The sequence below is a fragment of the Columba livia genome, assembly GCF_036013475.1.
Source record: "Columba livia isolate bColLiv1 breed racing homer chromosome W unlocalized genomic scaffold, bColLiv1.pat.W.v2 SUPER_W_unloc_4, whole genome shotgun sequence".
NCBI lineage: Eukaryota > Metazoa > Chordata > Aves > Columbiformes > Columbidae > Columba > Columba livia.
This window is the reverse complement of record NW_027042999.1, coordinates 2322868-2346971: the sequence shown is the minus strand read 5'-3', so window position 1 is coordinate 2346971 and position 24104 is coordinate 2322868.

Sequence of the window (24104 nt, the reverse complement as noted above, 5' to 3'; positions counted from 1 at the left end):
TACAGTTAAAATACGGTAGATACACTGCAAAAGATGTGGTTAATTTACAGGTAAAATACGGTACATGCACTGTGTGTACACATACGCAGGCACGTCGCAACAAGAGCCAGAGGCCATGAATGCATTGCAAAGAGCAAGTTTTATTTTAGTTACCTCTCTACTGGGGGATCTCCGAAGCCACACCTAAGCTCCCAGGCAGAGGTGACACAAGCGGGGATGCAGGCACTGGTGAATTCAGCACTGCTGGAAGATCACTGGGCCATTGAGCTCGCCTGTATTTCAAGGCTTCAGGCAGGCGCAGCCTCCCGCTCTTTCTCAAAACAAAGCAGGAATCTCAGACATAGTGATAAGGTGCCTAGAGTTTCTCACAGGCCTACGTTATCTAACACAGAGGTCCTACTCATCAAGCACACAAGGTCGGTAAAACAATTAGTGTGACCTATGTGCTTTTTCTACAGACAGGTGCAAGTCACTTGAGCGTATTTACATTAAACTAACCTCCTCGCCAAATCTTCCCCTATATCCCCATACACACCGCTAAAAATGTGGTGAATATTCCAGTAAAATGAGACAGCTGAACCAATAAAATCTGGCGAATATACGGGTTTAATACAGTAACTGCACCGCTGAAAAATGTAGCGAATATACAGGTAAAATATGGTAGCTGTAGCGCTAAAAATGTGGCGAACATCCAGGTAAAGTAAAGTTACACCGCTAGAAATGTGGCGAATATACGGGTAAAACACAGGACACGCACTGCTAAAAAAGGGGCAAATATACAGGTAAAATACGGCAGCTGCATCAATAAAGATGTGGCAAATATACAGGTGAAAAAAGGCATGTGCACTGCTAAAAATGTGGTGAATGTTCAGGTAAAATAAGGTACGTGAACAACTAAAAATGTGGTGAAAATACAGTTAAAATACCGTAGCTGCACGGCTAATTATGTGGCGAAACGGGACTGTACCTGGACCATCCCATCCCCTACACCAACTTTAAAACCTCTCTCTGCAATTCCCAGCACCTTCCCTGCCCTGGTCCCTTCACTTAGCTTTCAGAGAGGCATGGGTCTGAATCCATCCAAACAAAAAGAAACACCACATTGTCTAGTGGGCATCTTCCTGCAGTCACCAGACTCCTTTAAAACATCTGCAACAGCAACAAAAAAACAGCAAGAAGAGCCAGTCAGTGCCAGCAATAAGTATTGCATCCATCGGTGATAACTATTTCCACAACTGCCACTTTGGCAAAACTCCCATGGCATTCCATTCACCTACTCATTCCAGAGGTGGACGCTGAAGCCCTTGTCACTCATGGCACCTAAGACAGCAAGAAACAAAATGACTGTAGTGCTTGGGACAAGTCCCCAGCCCCACGCTCTTTCTGGCCTCTAGCCCAGCTCAGCGCAAGTGCTCATCTGATTCCAAAGGCGGCCTGCAAAGCAAGAAGGAAATGCTTCACTAATTCACCAGAAAAGGCCGTGGTCCTTAACACCGAGCAGCGCCCCACCTTCTCAGCTGCCGGTCGGTGTGTCCCTTCACCCCTCTGCGCTTGTATCCAGCACCTGCTCGAGGTTTTCGAGGGCGAAAACTCATGGACTTCACACGATTCAATATGAATTCAAGCGAAGCCATTTATTACAGAAACAAGCCTCCTTATATATGCAGTTATTTCCTGATCACGCGTCCACGCTCCAAGCATGCATTAGCTGATTGAATATTGTCCATGTTCACGAGCCGTCCATGTGCCCGAGTCTCACTGCTAATAGGTCTGTTGATTTACATCTTTTTGAGGCCCTGAGGCCTCACTCCCACAGCAGGTGCTGTTCTTCAGCCTTGGAGCTGCCCTTGAGATTCCTTTGGCTAGTTCAGAAATAAATCTCCATCTAATAGAAACCCATCCACACAACAACCTCAAGAAAATTCCTCAAATCACCCACTATTTCCCCTTTTTGTTTCTGAACCAGCCAGGCCTTGTTTACAATGCGCGGAATCATCTTTGAAATACACTGCAGCATACAACATATGATTAACAACAATGATTACAGTTACATATAATGTAGCTAAGCCTTACATAATAAGATCAAACAACTACCCACCATTTGTCAAACCCTAATTCTACTATGGCAATCTTATTAACGTGCTGGTTTAGTTTGTCTAAAGTACTATGAATAGATCCAGAATGATTAAACAAGTTATTACAACATCTTGCTCTTAAATTCATCACAACCATGTCCTTATGATAACAACAAAAGTCTCTAGCAACACGATTTTGAAGGGTAACATGCCTAATACCATCAACATCTACTGTTCATTGAGTTAGTATCTCAGAAGTTAGATTAGCCTGTTTAAAAGACCAATAGCTTAACTTTGATATGTCTCCTAAAGCTTTACCAGCTGCTAGACTAGGGAGGAGGAGTGCAGTAGATACTATGGTAGGAATGTCTCATAATTTTACCTCATTTTTGCATTGACTATCTAAGTGTAATATCACCCTTTTGGCTCTCCTGCTGTTTGTTCAAATTGCCATTCTCCACAGAAGGTACACCACCTGCTTGCTAATAGGCTTCTGGACCACCAGGTCTGTGAGCATCTATAACACTGAATTAGGATCCATGGTTTACATCTGAAACAGTCCTCACAACTAATCTCCCTCCTGTCTGTCTGCATCCGTCAAGTCTGTGTTGTCTTTGTTCAGCCATGGCTTAACCCATTTCGCAGGAATCCACTTCGATCCTTGGCCTGTAATGACACAAACATAACCTTTTCCCCAGGTTATCAATTGATGTGGCCTTTTCCATTTACCATTAACTAGTGATTTGACCATAACTAATGCAGGTTATTTCTGATTTAGCATGGTTTTGGGTCATACTTGCAAAGTGTTTCATCACAGGGCAAATTTAGGCTACACCACTTAGATATAAGTGATTCATCACATACAGTGCTTTTGACAATTGGGTTTGTGGTGATTTCCCTACTTGTCCCCCCTTTTTGTTTAAAAAAAAAAACCAAAACAATTCAGAATCAGATGAGTGTGTTGGACCTTGACTATGTACTCAGAATCACAAATCAAATTTAGAGGTTCCTCCTTAAAAAGCTCTAAGTAATGTAAAGCTGCGACAAGTTCTGCTAATTGGGTTGAACCTTTGTCACAGAGCAACCCACAGGTCAATTTTAGGGACCACAAGGTCCAAAACCAACTTTTATTAGACCAGCGAGGCACAGTGTTTTAGCATTCCGAATGTGACTTAAATACAGGTTCGGATATCAGTGGAGGAAATTATTGAGAGGGGCAGCCACTAATACAACAGGAGGTCCACAGAGTGCATGCACGTGGCTTCACCAAAACAGTGCCGGAGCCGTCCCCGAGTCCCGGAGGAGTACACACTTGCCTAAGCACGGTGTGGGATTATTTTTATAGAGATACACGTACTCGCAGTGAGTACGGAAAGTGTGCACTCGCGATGTCGCGAGAGTAAATTTATAATACGCTCGCAGTCCTGCGAGAGTTATTTTACACGTGCAAATGTGCACGGAATCCTACACGTGCTTATGTGGAAGCACGGGAGGAAAATATACTCGCGATTGTGCGAGGGGCTCTCGGCGGCCACTCGCGATTGTGCGAGGAAATAAAGTACTTGTGCAAGTGTGCACGGAAAGGAAATATACTCGCAATCCTGCGAGAAGTTTTACTTACACCGTGGCGGCGAGGCAAGCGGAGTCTCCATCCCGGGGAGGGGGGCTCTCGTGGCAGCAGTGGCTAAACTCGTGCTCCAAGAGACCCGCGGCAATGGGCGGAGTCTCGACGAGAGTCCCGTTTTGTTATCTGATCAGACCTGACTGTAGGCATTGTATAAGCTTCTCTGCACCCCCCACACTGAGTGTGGGTGCCCCTGAAGCCCTCAAACATCCCCCACACTGGGCGCGGCCCAGTGTGCCTTGGCACTCCCTTCTTCTAATGTCCCAGGAGCCAGGGTGCTCTGGGCCAAACAAAAGAAGCTGTTAGCCTCAAATAGCAGAGAAAGGGGAAGATGTGCCATATTAAAAGAGGGAGGGGGGTTGCCATCTGCCACAATCCCACCCTGTGACTACAGTCATGGTCTGGCAGAACTCTGGAGTGTTATGACAGTTACCTCTTGCCTCCAAAGTAAAAAGAGGACACTTCTGCCAGTGAGCCTTAATGTCCACTGTGGATCACCATATAACATATGTTGACTTACCCCTCCAAACAGTTATTAATAACAATCAAAAATAGAATTGAAGTCATTACAACAATCAACAATTGCCCAAGGTAATTATTGAGTCCCAGCATCAGTCACAGTTCGTTAGTGTTTCCATTCCTGTGGCTGCCTTCCTTCTGAATGGCTTGGTGGTGTTAGCTGGATCCTCTTCCACCCTGTCATTGTTGGTGTTGTTTCCAAGGCATCTGGATGCTCTTCCATCCCTTGCTGGAGTTAGGAGGATCTTCTTCCACCCCGTCACACGCATCTGTACTTCTCTTCCACCCTGTCATATTCCTTCGCCCTGCAAGAAAACACAAAAACAGATCTCGGTCCCTTTGGAACCGGGCTTTCATAGTTAACATGTTGAACTAGCTCAGAAGGTTCTGAGCAGAAAATATCTCTTGGACCTTTTGTTCTAGGGGTGGGTCTTTATCGAGTGGTTTCCTGTTATTGACTCTTTATCAAAATCGTTAATGACCTCCATAATGCCCCATTTAGCTGCAGTGGAGTGCCAGTAAATTTTTTTGATAGCAAGTAATATTAGCAGCTACTTTCAGTAAGCAGCAGTGTTGAGGCACATTGCCGGGTCCTAATGGGAGCTGCTTCTGACCCTCAGAGAGCACTGAGCCGGGGCGGGGTCACTGGTCCCAAGCCGCGGCTTTTTTTCTTTTTTTTTTTTTTTTTTTTTTTTTTTCTCCAGTTCGCAAGAGTGGGGGGGGGCGCGCCCACCCGCAGCGAGCGGGGGGGAGGCGGCCAACCCGGGGGAGGTGGTTGCCTGCCAGCGCTCGCGAGGCCGGGCTGCCCCGCCCCACACCACCAGGACTTGGATGCCCGGAATGGTGGCGGGGGGGGCGGCCAGCCGGGAGGCGACAGAAGTTTTACGGGGGGCGGTTTGCCTCCGTTTTTCGGGTTATGCCCGTACTGGACATGTGTTTCTAGCAGCTTTCTCAGGCTGCTCCGTCTCGCACCGCTAGTCCCGGGGCAGTGGCCGGCACTCGCGGGGTGGGGCTTTGCTATGCCGGACCCTCCGAGTTGCCGGTACGGGGAAGGGACCGTCTGGACACCGCGGCTAGGGGCAGGTCGTGGTCTCGATCGCGATGGGCGATCGGGACCAGCCGGTCGGGAGGGGAGTGGCCAGCTATAGTGAACCCACCAAAGCTCCCACGAACCGGTCGCAGCGCCACCAGTCCCGGAGAAGTCGCCAGCACTCGCGAGGTCGGGCTTTGCTATGCCGGACCCTCCGAGTTGCCGGTACGGGGAAGGGACCGTCTGGACACCGCGGCTAGGGGCAGGTCGTGGTCTCGATCGCGATGGGCGATCGGGACCAGCCGGTCGGGAGGGGAGCGGCCAGAAGGAAACACACCAAGGCTCCCACGAACCGGTCGCAGCGCCATCAGTCCCGGAGAAGTCGCCAGCACTCGCGCGGTCGGGCTTTGCTATGCCGGACCCCCCGAGTTGCCGGTACGGGGAAGCGTTCGAACTACCACTTAACAATATCCGATCACCCTCTGCATACGGGACAACACAAACAAAGCACGTACACGTCTCCATCTCAATGAAAGGGCGCACAACCTCTCCTTCTATTTCATCAACACTGTTTTCAGTGTCGAGAAGCGGCAGGGCGGAGGGGCGTTCGCTTAAAAAGCCCGCGCGTTTGTTTTGCCGCATAACTTCTTCCTCTCTTTGGAAGTCAAGTTTACGCACATCCCACACTAAATTAAGGCAAACGGCCAGAAGGAAACACACCCCGAGACGCCAAGCCGCCGCAGAGAGGTCCTGCTCCAAAGAATCAAACCGTTCGCCTCCGTGCTCAGGTTTACACAGAGCCTGTGTTAGCTTTACACACAAACTGAAACACACCGCGCTCCCCATAATCATAAGAAGGAAGCACAATAATTCCTCCATCTCTGATATCCTGCCGACTACGCCAAAAATGTCACAGAGCAACCCACAGGTCAATTTTAGGGACCACAAGGTCCAAAACCAACTTTTATTAGACCAGCGAGGCACAGGGTTTTAGCACTCCGAATGTGACTTAAATACAGGTTCGGATATCAGTGGAGGAAATTATTGAGAGGGGCAGCCACTAATACAACAGGAGGTCCACAGAGTGCATGCACGTGGCTTCACCAAAACAGTGCCGGAGCCGTCCCCGAGTCCCGGAGGAGTACACACTTGCCTAAGCACGGTGTGGGATTATTTTTATAGAGATACACGTACTCGCAGTGAGTACGGAAAGTGTGCACTCGCGATGTCGCGAGAGTAAATTTATAATACGCTCGCAGTCCTGCGAGAGTTATTTTACACGTGCAAATGTGCACGGAATCCTACACGTGCTTATGTGGAAGCACGGGAGGAAAATATACTCGCGATTGTGCGAGGGGCTCTCGGCGGCCACTCGCGATTGTGCGAGGAAATAAAGTACTTGTGCAAGTGTGCACGGAAAGGAAATATACTCGCAATCCTGCGAGAAGTTTTACTTACACCGTGGCGGCGAGGCAAGCGGAGTCTCCATCCCGGGGAGGGGGGCTCTCGTGGCAGCAGTGGCTAAACTCGTGCTCCAAGAGACCCGCGGCAATGGGCGGAGTCTCGACGAGAGTCCCGTTTTGTTATCTGATCAGACCTGACTGTAGGCATTGTATAAGCTTCTCTGCACCCCCCACACTGAGTGTGGGTGCCCCTGAAGCCCTCAAACATCCCCCACACTGGGCGCGGCCCAGTGTGCCTTGGCACTCCCTTCTTCTAATGTCCCAGGAGCCAGGGTGCTCTGGGCCAAACAAAAGAAGCTGTTAGCCTCAAATAGCAGAGAAAGGGGAAGATGTGCCATATTAAAAGAGGGAGGGGGGTTGCCATCTGCCACATCCTTCAATAAATTTTACAGAATTATGCCAATTGTTATCTTCATGCCAGACCACTACAGCAGAGGGTTGAACTGTGATTAATGGCGGTGACGCAGATGGCAGAACCGCAGTTGATGATGGCAGAGCAGAGGTTTGAGCTGTGATTGATGACGGCGGAGCAGTGGGTTGAACGCACTGCTCTGACCGGTGCTCCAGGGGCCCCTCCCGAGATCGTATATAACCCAACGCTGTTTTTTCATGTGAGTCTTTCATAGCTTTTATCTGATCTCGGGGCCACACATATGTATACGACTCTTTCATAATTTTTTTCTGATCTCGGGGCCACACATACGTATGCTCCTCCTCTATTCCTTTTAACTTTCCAAGAAAGTGTCTCGGATCCTTATCCATGTCAGATAATATGGACTTGGTCGGTTTTGGCGAATCTTTAGTAACAGGAGGGGTCGGAGTAGTACTTAATCTTGCCTTTTCCTCCGAATCTGGCCCAGGAGAGTCAGGAAGACCATACCCCTCCACCACCTCTGCCTTATTCTGTTGCTGTATTAACTCTTTCAGAGTATCTAATAACAAGCGCCACGTTGTTAACAGTTCATTTGCTTCCTTGAACCCTTGGGTAGCACTATCAAACAGTTTATCTCCCAAGTCCATCCATTGTGACACACTAAATGCTGTCACAGGATTAACCTCTAAACCTTGTGCTTTGCCCCATAGTAACATTTTTCTTAAAGTCAGTTCCGGAAGGCTAACACGCCGCTTCTTCAGAAGCAGCTTCCATGTGGATAATATAGTACCCTCTTCTTTAGATAAGTTTCCCCCCATGTTCCCGGTAGCTCACCTACTCCTTAGCGAGGTGTCTTTTCAGCGATCCGGATCTTCGGCAGCTCTCCTCGGCTGCTCTTATCAGCTGTACCGGGCTCCGTCTCAACAGCCCTTCTTCGGCTGTTCACAGCTTCACGCTGTCTCCTTGTCATGCCAGATCCTCTTCAGGCAAGATCACGTCGGGGTCACCAGATGTCACGGTTGCGACGGACAAACGACATGGACCAAATTCTTTCAAGATGAAAGTAATAGGTGCCATTTTTTGCTACAAGTGCATTTTTATATAATTCTACCAGTTCATGTGTCTTTTCACTATTGGTTACAAGTTACAGCACTAACATCTCATTGGTTAATTTTTCTATCATCCATGTTATTCTTCTATCCCCTTCTCTCTCACGGGTACAACTCCATATCTCCGGATACCCTTTTACTCCCATCCTTCTCAAGGGTACATCTTAATATCTTCAAGGCTGATCTCTACTCCCATATTTTCTGTCAAGGATTCCACAGACCCACTGCAGTTTCCCACACGCATGCCTGAGGTGTTGATGCAGTCAGCAGAAGACTCCATGTAGCCTGCATTTTAATGCGTATTTTCAGCAAGTATAACAAGAGAGAGGTTCAATAAATAATGTCATGAAGGCCAATATGAAGTAATATTTTGTCTTGGTATTATTGGTATACCAGAGAAAGCCATACAAGCCATTCCAAGCATGAAACAGGCAACTCTGAGAAAGGCTACGATAGGTATGGAAAAAGAATAACCAGATGAATCACAAAATGAAAAAACTTATAAAAATATGATCATTCACCTGAGAGCCTAACATAAACAGGTAACATGGTGTTTTGTTTTTTATAACAATAAATAAATCTGAGATAATGGCTACCATAACAAAAGCAGACTGGAATATCCTGCTGTTGTTTCTCAGACCAGACTATGGGCTACCCAGAGTAGTTACACTGAATGCAGAAAAGTACAACACACATTGTGTGTGTGCAGCCATACTAATCCTGTGTTCTGCTTGCTCAAATACCAATTACGAAAATTGAATTTACTGTCCTTGCTTGTTCAGCATAGTGCTAGGCATTGTCATGTCTCTGACAACAACTAATACAAACCACTTCAGAAAGCAAGAGTTTCACTAATGGAAAACATATGCTGTTTATCAGCAAATGCTTTTAGATTTTACATAGAGGTGAATTACAGAGTAGGCCTTAATTTGTGTATGAACTCAGGGAATATTAATAATATATATATAAAGATTTGCAGCTGTAATTACCAGTGATTTGTAACCTAACACTAGGACTCTTTTCTTTGTTTTTTTCTTTGTTGTTTGGGGTTTTTGGGGTTTGTATTTATCAGTAGGTCTTCTGAGGCAGTGTGTGCTTTTTGCTGCATCAAGAAACTAGCTATTTATCTCTTTTTTTTTTCATATGTCTTCACATATGGTTCCCTCTTGGGATATTTTTAGCATAAAATGTCTTCATTAAAAATAAGTTTATGCAGGTTGGGTATCCTCATCTGAATAATAGTAGTTTGAAACAAATCTAAGTAATGTTGTTTGGGTTTGTCAGTGTCAGTATCTTCTGTGTTTTGAATTTAACTTTTTTTTTTTTTCTCCTCCCCCACTAAGAATCTGTATGTACGTGATGGGAAAATACAAGAGAAAGTAAAAGTGGATGTGATAGTTCAAGACAATGTTAGAAAAATTCCCGGATGGATTATGGTAACATATTTCACCTGTTCTAAGTTATTAGCTAAGTAGAATAAAGTAAGAGCTCTCTAACTGTGCAGCACCATGAATTCTAATACAACTTCTCTGCTGTTCTATCATTGTTCCTCTCTTGCTTGCTACTTACATAAATATCACAGCATCTCAGGTCTCTGACAGCAATGATTTGTAAGAAACAGTGCAGACTATATCCAAATTTTTTTTCTTTTTTTTCTACTTTGTTCTTTGAACCCTGAGGTGTGAGTTGATCCTCACTTCAGTAAGTTTTCTGAAAAGCCTAAATTTGAAGGTTGTAGAGAAAAAGGGAGTTTTAGCTTTATTTTGGGTTTGGGGATAAGGGAGATTAGGGGCACAAAGGATTCTGTTACATGGTATGGCTTCTGTTTCCTACTCAAGTTGCCAGGGATGTATAGGTTATCCAGGTGTATATATATGTATATATCTCCATGTATAGATTCTCATATTTGGGAAAGGGATTAAACTATGACACATAATGTAGAATTTGCAAAAATAAATAGCCTTTCCAAGATTAAACTGGTAACTCTTAAAAATTGTTACTGAAGTCTGACTAGACATTTTCTTCCTTGTCTGAAACTTACGAAGGCCCTTAGGACCATAACTATACAGGACCTATTATAGTAAGGAGAGAGTAGGAGAAGTCACACATAAGGTTTGGTTGTTACTTCTAATGTGCAAAAAATTGAGGATATTAGATTGTGTCTTCTGTTTGTTTTTCAGAGAGAATGTCAAGGTTCGTCAAAAGGTCTGCATTTAGCTTCACCAGTGCAAGAACTGATTGGTACAGCTAAATCTTTTGTAGGTTGGTCAAATATTTTAGTTAGAAAACATGTTTCTATTAAAATTCATTAGAAATATTTAATTTATTGAAAACACAGAGGCACTGTTTATCTGGCAAACAATGCAGCAATGAAAACCTGTGGGACCCAGCCACATCACTCTGATGTATTTGCTGTAGGGATACAAACTCCTCATGAGCATTCACATACCTGAAATAAAATGTTGAAAGCAGATATTTGTTGAGAACGGGTTTTTATTTAGAACATATATTTTGTCAGAACACAGAATGTAACTGTCAAATTCACTGAAACAAATAAAGTTTTATTGAAAAATCCACTCTGTGAGCTATGTAGAAAATTTAACATAGCAGGCATATAACAAGTCATAGCGCCTAATACTGCATTTCAATCATCCATCCCAGTTTAGAATTTTTCATGTAGTGTCAATACCCTTATAAAGCACAAACAGGCAGGAATCCAGCAAAAAGAGCTTGATTCTCATCTTACGACTAATATGTTAAGAATCAAAGCTTATTAGCAGATAACAAGAAAATACTGATCACACTGTTAGAACAAACACTACTAACTACAAAATTTAAACTTTGCCATAGAACGGAACCCTGATTCCCTGCAATACCTGATGAAGCCAAAGGACTAAGCGCCCTGTCAGAAGGGATGAACCAGTCCTGAAGATTTACATTACAGGTAAGCATAAAACAGGACTAACTGCATGACACATACATAAAATACATCCCTGATTCTTGGAAGAAGAAAGAAAAACAAAACAAACCCAAACTTTATAAAGCAAAGTTTTTTCTGTAGCAGTCCATGAATGCTCCTTGGTGGGTTTCAACCAGGAAGTCACCCAAGCGATTGCTGGGATTTGTCATCTTTACCCACTGTGTAGCTTAGTTTTCTAGATACCCTATAGAAAAGAATGGTTAAGATTATAAAGTAAATTACACAAAAATACTATGCCTGCCAAAACTCTGATGAACAGAATGAAATTGAAACAAATCATCAAAGCAAGATATCTGAACATCTTGACTGTAAACAGCAGCAGGACTCCTTGTCCACATTCCTATGTGCTCTCAGCTAGAGAGAAAACTTTTCATCCTATGTCATTTTAATGTCTCCGTAATGCTACTCTCTTAACCTAAATTATATAAGTATCTCTTAAACTTCCCGATGTAAGCTCGGAATGTATTCACCAATAGCTAAAAAGGAAAGATACAAGTGAGAATGTAATTATTTCCTTGCATATTACTTAAGAAACGGCACATTTTGAACCATTTTGGTTTACATCTGACAATTCAGTATAGCACTATAGCTGTACAACAGCAGTCACACAGAGCTCAAGAAAAGTTTTAGTTATGAACATTGCTTTTTCTGAAATACGTCTTTCATAATCACCTTCTCCAGAAAGGCTATCAAGTTTGAGACAGGAAGACAATACTGGTTTCTTTCCACCACCATTCATTACAAATGCAGCATTTTGCCACGTGGCTTAAGCATAAAACTTCTGAGGGCTCTGTAGCCATTAAACAAGAGCTTCACTCCTTGGAACCGTATACAGGAACGACACACTACAGGCCCAAGGAAGCTTGTCAGCTGACAGTCCATCTGAGTTATATCTAAAATAATAAATGCGTCTACAAGGAACAGAAAGAAGGACTAGAGTAGCTATTCAGTCAAGCCATCTTACTACCTTATGTTCACTGGCCAGCCATGCTGAAGTCTGGCTAGTTTTGTCCAGACACTTGCCTCCCAGTGTTTGAGTGTATTTTCCCATCACGTACATACAGATTCTTAGTTTTCTTCCTGTTTTCTCCCAGGAAGCACTAACTTCTTCTGTGCTCTTAAACCACATACAGCTTTTATAACCAGACACTGCCATAGCATTTGTGTCAAAATATGCCATTCTGAAAAATGGCCTTTCAGTCTCTGCATAAAGTAGTTCTCTCAGGTAAGTGCAAATGTTTATGAGCAGTTTTCTAATAAGGACATGGACACATCCAGACCACATGGACACATCCAGACCAAATATTTATTTTGGCCACTTCAAAAATACCTGGTGAGCTAACTCTGGTTTTCCCAGGTCTTTGTTAAACTATTGCAAATCAGAAACGTTAAAAAAAAAAACACAGCTTTTTTATGCATAATTTGTATGTTCACAGTAGAAAGGCCTCTGTATCTCAACTGAATCATTTGCAATGAATAATTCCACCATTCAGTACAGACACAGAGCGTTGGAAGTTACAGAACATTATGGAAGTGTATCTTCCATCCTCAGGAGATGGGAGAATTTTAATTCCTGGCACAGAAAGCAGGCTTGAATGAGAATATGATTAAGCTTTTATAACTGCTTGATGTTTTCTTGGCTCAATCAATATTCTTTTCAATAAGCTCTTGACCTGTTTCAGAACCACTGCCAATATTTGTTGTTGAGTAAATGTGTTTTTTTTCGCTGCCGCTGATCTGATCAACAGAACGACATTGATCACAATGAATGCTGTGTTCAAACATTTTAAAACAATTTAATGTGCTCATGCAGGACAGAGGGTAGGTAGCCGTTTTTAGTGGCCTCTGTTACAGATTAATATGCTTTGATATTGCCTCCCATGTATCTGACTGCAATTGTTCATTTGTGCAAGCTGCAGGCATGGATGGGGTCACGCAGAATGGTTGCTTCCTTTCCTTCAAAGGAAGACCAAAAGGGACACAACAGGCAGTCAAGTGCTCCTCAGGAGGACTCACATCTGGGGACAGACCCTGAGCCTTCCACCCTGATGTGTGTGAAAGCACTCAGAGGAATTGGCTACGATCACTTACATGTTAACACTGTCAAGCAGAGGGATGCCAGACTAGAATTTAGGGTGTGCCTACAGCCTATTCACTGATCTGCCAATGGCATGTGCATAACCTTGGGCAAATGACTTAGCTCTGTGCCTTGGGTCTTCTCTCAAACAAGGTTAATAAATCTTACTATGTTTTGTGAAACAGTTTGACATCTATGCAAGAGAGGTGTAAGTCATGGCATTCATTCAGCACATCAATGATATTTGTCAGTCTAGGCAGGAGCCACATCTACAAAATGTCAGAGAGAGGGAAGGGTTTGGAGCAAAAGCCAATCCAGACAGTTTCAGCTGGTGCTGAGAAATTGTAGAAAGTGGTGAATAGTGAAAGGGGCAAGCATTCCTCATTCCTTTGCAAGGAAAATCTCATTCTTTGCTTCAATGATAGTGCAATTCAACTAGGTCTGATTCCTGAGCTTTGTGCCCTCAGTCCTCAACGATAAAAAGCTACCTTTGTTCTCACTTCTCCATTGCCACATGTAATAGAAAAGGGGATTGACCATTTCAAAGTAATGGCTGCCCTAGTAGTTGCTTGTCCTTCTATTCACAGACATGGTGGTTGAACTTGGGATCTGCCTTTATAAATGAGCTTACAGTTGGACGTATTTCAGTCATCAGAAGGCTTCAGAAGTAACCAGGTACTGTGGGTTGAGCCCTGCCACCAGACAAGCACCCATACACACCCCCGTGGGACAGGGGACAGAACAGGAAGAACAAATGCAAGAAAACTTGTGAGTCAGGATAAAGACAGCTGAGAAGGTGAAGGAAAGAGGGGAACAACAACAAACTCTACAAGAACACTGCAAAGGCAATGACTCCCTACCTCCTATAAGCAGAGCTTGCTGAGCAATGGTCAACATGGAAGGAAAAAAAAAAACTCATCTTCTTCTTCTGCCTAAGTTTTTACTGCTGAGCATGACATTATATGGCATGGAATATCCTTTTGGTCAATTTGGATCAGCTGTCCTGCTGTGTCCCCTCCCAACTTCTTGAACAGCCCCAGCCTACTCATACTCACTGCGGGGAGGGGGAGTAGAGGGGGAGAGAGCAGAGTGGGGAAAAAGAGAAAGCCTCATGTTTGCAAGCACTGTTCAGCAATAGTCACATAATTAATATCTTGCCAACACTGTTTTAACCTCAAACCCAAAACACAGCACCACACGGCTGCTATGAAGAAAGTTAGCTCCATCCCAGCCACACCCAGTACACCAGGAAACTAAACAGCAAAGTCCCATTCTGGCAGAGGACTGATTAGACTGGAACTGATTAAATTACTTCTTCACAAAATTAAACATGCTCTTGAACAACTGAGTTCAGTAAACAACCTTCAGAGAATGAGCAGCCCAGGAAGGGCAGCCTTAGAGCCTGCTCCGATTCCCTTCCAGCAGGCCCTCTCTGCCCGCCTCGCCTGGCGCAGTGGCCGGGCTCTCCACTCTGATCCTCCCTGGCCACCTCTTAAGTCCTGCTCTGTTAGCGCCGACACGTTCATTTTTCTTTCCGTGTGCTGATTTGCAGTAACTGGCACTGAATTCTCTTTGTCAATTAGTTACTTCTGGTGTCACAAGCTCCCGTTTTTCCTGGCTGATGAAAGCAGCAGTCACCCGGGGCCTCACGCAGCTTCGCAGTTTGTGCTGAGCTTTGGCGTGAGTAACACTTAGATCAGGGATTGCCAGTTTTTTTTTTTTGAACTTAGAAGTCCAAGTTGTCTTTGTAGTGCCCTTAATCCATTTCAGCTAGCATTAGATGAGGTATTTTCAAAAAAATTACAGACAGAAGTGAAACTCCCTCCACAAATCCTCCTTACTTTAGAGGTATTTTCTGCTAAAGATGTGAGAACCATACACCTCCATCCAGAGATGCACGTATTTATTCAGGGATGTCAGCTTTGCAGTTCAGATAAATGGTTTGTGTTAATGTCTAGGTGCTGGCATAAGGCTATATATATATATATATATATACATTTTTATATATAAGGCCATATTTACATACAAAGCACCTATTACCATATCAATAAACATTCTTTGGAAGAACTCTGACAGCAGAGGTAAGAACAGGATTTAGCCTGTTAGTACCTCAGCAATGGTTTCCAACAACTTTAAAAAAAGCCACAAGACTCTGTTTCTAGAATGCTTTCCTCATCTCGCATTAGACTGGATGACATTTTCATATGTCATCACCTGTAGGTCTCTGGTAAGTGGCTGCTTCCAGTTACGACAGAGGGAGTTTAGAAGCTCTGTAATGAAGTAACTTAAGCGTTTTTGAAAACTCGCTGAAGCCTCATTTTGTCAGCAACTGGCTTATGCCTTGAGATTGAACAACTCATACATATGCTTAAAATATGTGTGTTTTTTCTAGGAATTAAAGTTTTGAGATTGCTAACTTCAGCCAATAGAGCAGCATGTGGATAATTTCATGTTTTGGTCAAAACAAAATTGTGCAAAAACAATACTTAAAATGCATGTTAAAAACATCACTGCAAGCATTTATTCTAATCTTTAATGGTCCTTGTTATTTAGTATAATCATCCTCTTGAAGATGATTTACTTATCTCCATGGAAACTCTCACTTACAGTACGCCTGACGGTAAGAACTTCGTAAAGCTTCAATATTTACGTGCTGTGTATTTATACTTAGTCAAGCATGCAACTGGTGGAAGTTATATAACATTTGATGGCAGAAGATGCTGAATTTTGTACACTTTGGTGTGGCCTTTCATATGTAAACTTTGAGGCATGCATGTAATACCTGGAGATTTTCTTTATATGCACCATTTTGGTCTATTGCGTGCTCTGTTTTAGACAACAGAAAAGAGTTATTAGCTAAGTTCAGGATAACAATGGTTAATATTTAGATGACTTGTAAGAAGAAGAATCAAAGTGAAGAAGACTGAGAGGAAACAAAGGAATGACACCTTCCTGTGTAACCTCATCTAGGTGTTCCTGCTCCGGCAGGGGGATTGGACTAGATGATCTTTTGAGGTTCTTTCCAATCCCTAACATTCTGTGATTCTGTGAATGGAGGTATTAGCAGGAAGTTGATACACATGAATGGACTGTGTAATTTCCTTTCCGCTTAGTATTCTGAAAGCTGCTCTGATAAGTTTCTCTTATGTCAAATCTCAGAGGGAACTGGGTGGATAGTCTCTTTAACTTTTCTTTGAATGTTTCAGTGGTTAGCATAAATCTGTACCACATTGTGCTGTGTCATATTTTTCCAGTGTTTCATTATAAATGTTGATCCATTATAGAGTTGACAATGCTTATGCAGAGTTTATTGGGGAAAAAAAAAAAAACCCTGTTGTTCTAAAATACTTTCCTCAGGGTTTTAGTAGGACTTATGACTTAGCGTCTTGGTGGCTTTACAGGGAAATGAAATGTTCTTCCAGTTGTTATTATCACTGAAGTGATGATTATGTTTTGTAAGTTACTTTACCAATTCTTGTAAAGTAGAACTTACCACACGTACACGTGATGTACTACCACAGTACCAAGCCTTATCTAATCATTGCACCAAATATGATTTACCTTTTAAAGGCTTTTACAGACTGGGAAACTTGCATTTCATAGCATTTTGTATACGTTGTCCATCAAGAGAAGGAGAGGGTGGCATACAGCACTGTAATTCACAACCGTTGATTTGTAAAGGCTGGCTTATACTTTTGGTTTACTAATCTCTATTCAGTATGGAATTAATATGGATCTCAGTCCTGTCAAGCCTTAACTGTGGCTTTAAGTAACGTCAGATACCATGTAGTCAGCATGCATTCAATAAAATTTTAAGAGTAAAATAATTTGCTTTTTTTCCCCTCTTCGTGGCATGTGCGGCTGTAATGCTCCTTGGATTTTAGCTTAGTGTTGCTAGACTTAGCATGTGATTTTTGTTGTTGTTGTTGTTTTGTTTTTGTTTTGTTTTGCCTGACTTCTCAATTAACTTAGAATTACAATTTTCTCTTGGCTTGTTTACCTATGAGTTTTTGCTTCTACAATTGTATTGGAGGCTGTTCAGATTTGATAATGTGTTGTTACTATGTAATACGTTCTTCCTAAATGTTTATGTTTGTTAGAGTGATACTGGGTATATATAGTGCTATAAGAAAAGCTGTGTTTATACTGATGTCTCTTGTTATTTCTAGGACCAAAATCATGGGAAGATGTGTCAACCGAGGACCTTAGAAAATGGCAGGAGGAAGTACTTGAGGTAGCTCTTAATGTAGTCCCACTATGCAGTTTGTAGTAATGTTTCTTTTTCCTTCATATATAATATCTATAGGAATAAATTCAAATCTCGCTGTGCCATATCATATTTGCAAGAGGTATTATGGATCTCATCAGAATATTGTCATTGAAGTTAACAAGCATTGAATCAATTTATCTTGGTTCAGGGGTAATCAGCTCTTCAATTCCAGAGGGCTTACTGGTTTCATCATTAGATTTTTTTTTCTTTTTTTTTTTTTTCCCTGCAAAATAATGCTAAAGTAATTAAAGTATCTTTGCAGTCTCAGCACTTGCTGTCTTTGTCAGGCTAAAGCCATTACTGTTGTGTGATCTGTATTTTTTTATTCTGAGTACTTACATTAAGCAAGCAGTTACTTCTTTTTCCTGAACTCCCTCATAAGAACTCAACAGTGAATTTATTCTAAATCTCAGTGTTTCTGCCGTAACTGCCAAAAGTCACCTTGTTGCTACATTCCCAATATGTGTCTAAAAAGCTAAGTTATGTGGTGTGCCTTGGGAGTTAACACAGAAGCTGTTTGGAACCCCACAGAGTGAGGGGACAAGGGGTAAAATTCAGTCTTGGGAAACAAGAGAGTATCTAATGGAGAGAGCAAAAGGGCTGTATTTCCCTTTCCTTTTCCACTCCTGGGTAATACCTTGTGCATCATCTACTAATCCTTGCTGCACAACTTTACAGACTAAATACATTAAGGACTGTAAGAAGAATTATCTGTCTTAGCCGGGGCCAAGGTAGATAAAGCTTACATTGTTATAGCGATTTTAACAGCAATAGTGTGACAAGAAGTAAGCGATCAGGTAACTTTTAACATGTATTGTATTTGTGGCTTTTCTGATCAGGCCATGGGAAACCTGAAGGAAACGGAATTATTATTTAGGAAGTGCCTAGTTGTGAGATGTACCAAAGGAAACAAAGGCATCCATTAATTACTATTCTAATATTCTTCTGATGTTTCTTCTTTTCCTGTTTCTAATTGCAGTGTAACAGAGGAAGTGAAAGGAATGCAGGTAAAGTGTTTAAGAAAATAAGTGCCATAGATTATCTTATCCAAAGAGTCTTGACTTAATAGAAGACATCCTGGTTTTATGCCAAACTCTCTAGGATACTCACTGTTTTTTGTGGGGGGAACCACACAAAACCAATAATGTTCATAATTAAAAGCTTGAGTAAATACATTGTAATTGATATTGCTGTCATCACAAGTTGTTTAAAATAATCTCACCTGATCAGTTATACAGCTTTTTGTTGTATATGTCACTTTCGGCAGATGTTAATTGAATTTGAAAATTCCAGCCCTAACTTACATGGATGTTCAAGTGGAGAGATTTGGAAGTTGCTAACTTTTTGAAGTAATTAGATAAGCAGGCATATTAAAAAATGAGTGTTCAAAGAATCTCATTAAGTTGCATGATGAACTATCAAAAATTTAGCAGATTATGCTGTATACTGAATGAATCAGGCTGCCTGCAGGAAAAGGTTCATTAGAGACCAAGTATCACGATGAAAGTCAAATCAAGACTGCACACCTAAGTGAAATTCTGATACTACTTAGGGAGATGTATGCCATATGAAGATTTTATCATTGTTCTGAAAAGTTCCTGTATGTTCCAATAAAATACAAGTTTTTACTGGAATAAACGAGTGGGGGGAAAAGCTGATGTGTTGTACAGCGCAGTTATGCTGGGCTTTATTTTCTTAAGGCTTTGCAGTCATTTTTTCTTTTTTTTTTTGGTGTTGCTTATTTCATGACATTCATCTAAGAAACCCTTAGCTGAACATCTGAGGACAAAACACAATCTAGTGTCTCTGTCTCTCTATAATCCTACCAAAAAGGTTTTCCATACAGGCTTCAGGTATACTTTGAATCAGCGTATAATTAAAACGTTGAGCTGGGAAGGGTCTGATATAAAAAGATTCAGATGGTCCAGGCCTTTGCCTCCAGCTTTTAGAAAATATATGCCGAAGGGTCTGAAAACTACAAAAAATGACTGGTTACAATCTGTTGTAAAACTCGGAAAGTAAGCATCCAGCAGTTAGTTTTTTTAAAAGGTACAGTGTTGGAAGTCTTTCAGAAGTAAGTTTTTGTTAATCTTTGTGTGTTGACCTAAGGTCTGAATACCTTAGAAGTGCTTATTGAAGGAACTGACTTGGAGTTTATTTAATGCTATGAAGACTTGATCTAATTAATTTTAAATGTACTGCATCACAGATAAGGTAGAAAAGCAAAAAAACCCGATGTCTGTCTTATTTTTTCCAACTTTGAATATAACTTGAGCAAAGTCTTTATTATTTAGTTATGCTTTAAGTTATGCTAGGGAAGATATATTTAACTGAATATTGAAGGCGTTAACAGCTTTTGTTATGAGGAAAAACCTACTTTTACAGATTAGTATTTATATCTGTATATTTATATATGCTATAAAAGATGGAATCTCATAGATTTTGTTCAATTTAAGAAAATCATATATCGTATTGACTTTTTTTATTTGAAATGGAGAAGTAAATGGAGTGAGCACTTGAAGGGGCTGATTATGGTTGGTGTAACCCTTTAAAAAAAAAAAGGCTCTGGCTATGGATTATTAAAGCTACTGTGCACATTTTACCTGTTCTTCTATATTCTGATATGTCTTTTCAGTTAGGATACATAAAGTTCTATGCTATTAAGTGTGAACATTTAAAATATCTTTATGAGATCCAAATACTTATTAGTTAACCCTTTGTTTAGTGACAGTCTTGAGTCGGGTAAACACAGCTGCTTAAGCACATGTACTATTTTTATTATTTAAGTCACATGCATTCAATCATGAGAAGTCCTGCTACAGCTTTAGTACCAGCAGAGTCATATGTTTGGGGTACAGATCTTCTCTTTTGGGAAAGATTAAGTTTCTGTAATTTATGCAGCATTAGCAATAGATTTAAGCAATATTTTTTTTTTTTATACACACCTTATCATATGCACTCTATACAGACTTGAGAGGTTGTGGCTTGCTATAGATACGTTCTTATATCTAACAAGGCAGTGGTTGGAAATGTAACTTTTTTTCTGCAATATCAAAACAGTTTTCAGTCGGATTAATTTTAATAGCAAGAGTATTTGTCTTAGAGGTTCATTACGAAATAAACTTGTGTGGAAGTCACATTTATTTGAAGATGGCTGCTTCTCTGTGGATCTCTTGTCAGTTTTATTTAAATCCATTTGAGTTGAGGTAGCAAATGTAAAACATAGAGATCTCTGCTGAAATAGGCAGCTCTTATAGTCTTCATATTTCTTCTGCTGCTTCTGAGATAAATGGAGGGGGAACAACCCAAAAAGATTGTGAGTGGGTCTATCTGTGCAGGAAGACAGGCACAGCACTTTTGGAATGTCCCCTTGCCAAAAATAATTAAAAAGATGCAATAGAGGTTAGGGGCTCCATCCTCAGGCTTCAGGAGTAGTTCATCTTTTTCTTATCCTTTTCAACACACGTCAAGAAAAATGCAGAAAAAGTCTGCAGTTGTCTTCCTTTTCTACAAGTGATACCAACCGATAAAAGGGTAAATTTTATTTTCTGTAGTGCTTCATGGGTTAAGAAGAAAACAATATGGTAGATGCGCATCTGTGATCAGAATTAGTCTGCTGTATTTGACTAGAACGTTGTTCTGTCACTTATCTGCTCTTTGTATCAGTCCTATGTAAGTTCTCCATTTGCAAAATGTCAATGTTAAATATTTTTCCAAGTAAGAGTATATACAAATGATGAATTAACGAGTTTGGGTATAATATTGGTCTGTGACTTATCAAATTGAAATAGAATTATTTTTTTCCTCATGTGCATGCTAGGAAATCTCAAAGCAACATAACCGGGATTTTGAGGATAGACATTCAACGGGACATCAGGTATGGGCACCACATTGCATCTACTGTTACAAAGCCTCTTTAGGAAAAAGTATTTATGTACTCAAAAGTTGAGAAAATAATCATGAACAGGTGATCCTGTACCATACCTATAAAGTAGATTTTTAAAGGCCTACTCATTGCTAAATTGAATCACTTTGTTCTCCTTAAGTAAGAACTTCTGAAAAAAAATAAAATAAAATAAAAAATGAGGTCTTAACGTATTTTGCTGCAGTTCTACTGCAGCTCTTCAAATTTTTAGATACCTTATTAAACAATTGTTTTTTAGTTCCCCGCATGTGTTTGCATTATTTTACGAAAAAATGTGTCTTTACTTGCTAGGTGCACAGAATCATAGAATCATTTTGGTTGGAAAAGACCCTCAAGATCATTGTGTCCAACCATTAACCTAACTCTGTCACTAAACCATGTCCTTAAGAAGTTCATCTACACATCTTTTGAATGCTTCCGGGAATGGTGACTCCACCACTTCCCTGGGCAGCCTGACAACCCTTTCTGTGAAGAATTTTTTCCTAATATCCAACCTAAACCTCCCCTGGGACAACTTGAGGCCATTTCCTCTTGTCCTATCACTTGTTACCTGGGAGAAGAGACCAACACACTCCATGCAACAGCCTCCTTTCAGGCTTGTAGAGAGCGATAAGGTCTCCCCTCAGCCTCCTTTTCTCCAGGCTAAACAGCCCCAGTTCCCTCAGCTGCTCCTCACCAGACCCCTCGTCACCCTCCTCTGCACTCTCTCCAGCACCTCAATGTTTTTCTTGTAGTGAGGGGCCCAAAACTGAGCACAGTATTCAAGGTGGGGCCTCATCAGCGCTGAATACAACAGACTGGTTAATATAGCTTATGCTACCAGGTCTTAAAATTCCTTTAATGTTCTTTTAAGGAATCTCCTGAGACCTCTGGTGTGAATACATCTGATACAGGTGGGTGTTTTAATTTACTTTTTAGATATTTTTTTTTTGCTTTTTGAAACTTGTATTACTCATGATCTTTTTATTCTTGTGCATATGAAAACTTGCTATTTTGCATAAATTAAACTATGGCTAGGCGGTTACCAGCATGTAATGATGAACAAAGCAGCTGCAGCAAAATACGGTTAGCTGGTGTTTAAATACTCTGGTATATATTAGGTGCTTCACACGCATAGCTGTCACCAAGGCAGATGATTGCTTCCTTCTTGAGGGAAAACAGAAAATAGCAATCATCTGAAATTTGTCCTCCTGTCATTTGAGAGTGTAATTTCAAATACGTATTTGAATGATAAAATAATTTCTGCAAAGTCAGAAAATGTAACCTTGTGTTTTCTCAACCCGTGTAGTGAAATACAGGAAACGAATGTCAGAGGCGTCTGTAGCTTAGCTTCTTTAAGTGTCCTTTGTGTCTTTTGCACTCATGGGATAAATGAGTGATGCAGTTCAGACTCTGGTAGCTTCATAGCAGTGTGCGATAATATGATTATCCACTCCTCCTCCTCCTCCTCCTCTTGTAAATGTTCTACGAAGAGACTGGAGAGGATTTATAGCAGCCTTGGTGAGTCCCAGCTATCTCCAAATGTAGTAGCTTCTTAGAGATGCTGGATTGGATTCCTCACTTAAAAATGGAATTCACCTAGGTGTTCTGGTTTGGGGGTTTGTGGAGTTTGGTTTGGTTTGTTTTTTTGTGTGTGTGTGTGTTTGGGTTTTTTTAATATACAAAAGGTTAGCAACAGGACATGCCAACTCTTAAGAAAAAAGAGTATTTCTAGCTGCTTTAGCTAAAATTTTAGTTTTAGCAGTTTTTTTCCATCTTTAGTATTCATTCAGAGACACTTCTTAGTGAAGGCAGTGTTTCTTCCAGGTTTTATACAGTACTTTTGTTCTGAAAGTATGCGAAGCCTATCAACAGCAGGTACAAATAAACCAAACAGCTCTCACCTGTACATGAAAGTATTGGTCTTCCCTTAAAAAAAAAAGAAAAAAAGACTGCAAAGCCTTAAGAAAATAAAGCCCAGCATAACTGCGCTGTACAACACATCAGCTTTTCCCCCCACTCGTTTATTCCAGTAAAATCTTGTATTTTATTGGAACATACAGGAACTTTTCAGAACAATGATAAAATCTTCATATGGCATACATCTCCCTAAGTAGTATCAGAATTTCACTTAGGTGTGCAGTCTTGATTTGACTTTCATCGTGATACTTGGTCTCTAATGAACCTTTTCCTGCAGGCAGCCTGATTCATTCAGTATACAGCATAATCTGCTAAATTTTTGATAGTTCATCATGCAACTTAATGAGATTCTTTGAACACTCATTTTTTAATATGCCTGCTTATCTAATTACTTCAAAAAGTTAGCAACTTCCAAATCTCTCCACTTGAACATCCATGTAAGTTAGGGCTGGAATTTTCAAATTCAATTAACATCTGCCGAAAGTGACATATACAACAAAAAGCTGTATAACTGATCAGGTGAGATTATTTTAAACAACTTGTGATGACAGCAATATCAATTACAATGTATTTACTCAAGCTTTTAATTATGAACATTATTGGTTTTGTGTGGTTCCCCCCACAAAAAACAGCGAGTATCCTAGAGAGTTTGGCATAAAACCAGGATGTCTTCTATTAAGTCAAGACTCTTTGGATAAGATAATCTATGGCACTTATTTTCTTAAACACTTTACCTGCATTCCTTTCACTTCCTCTGTTA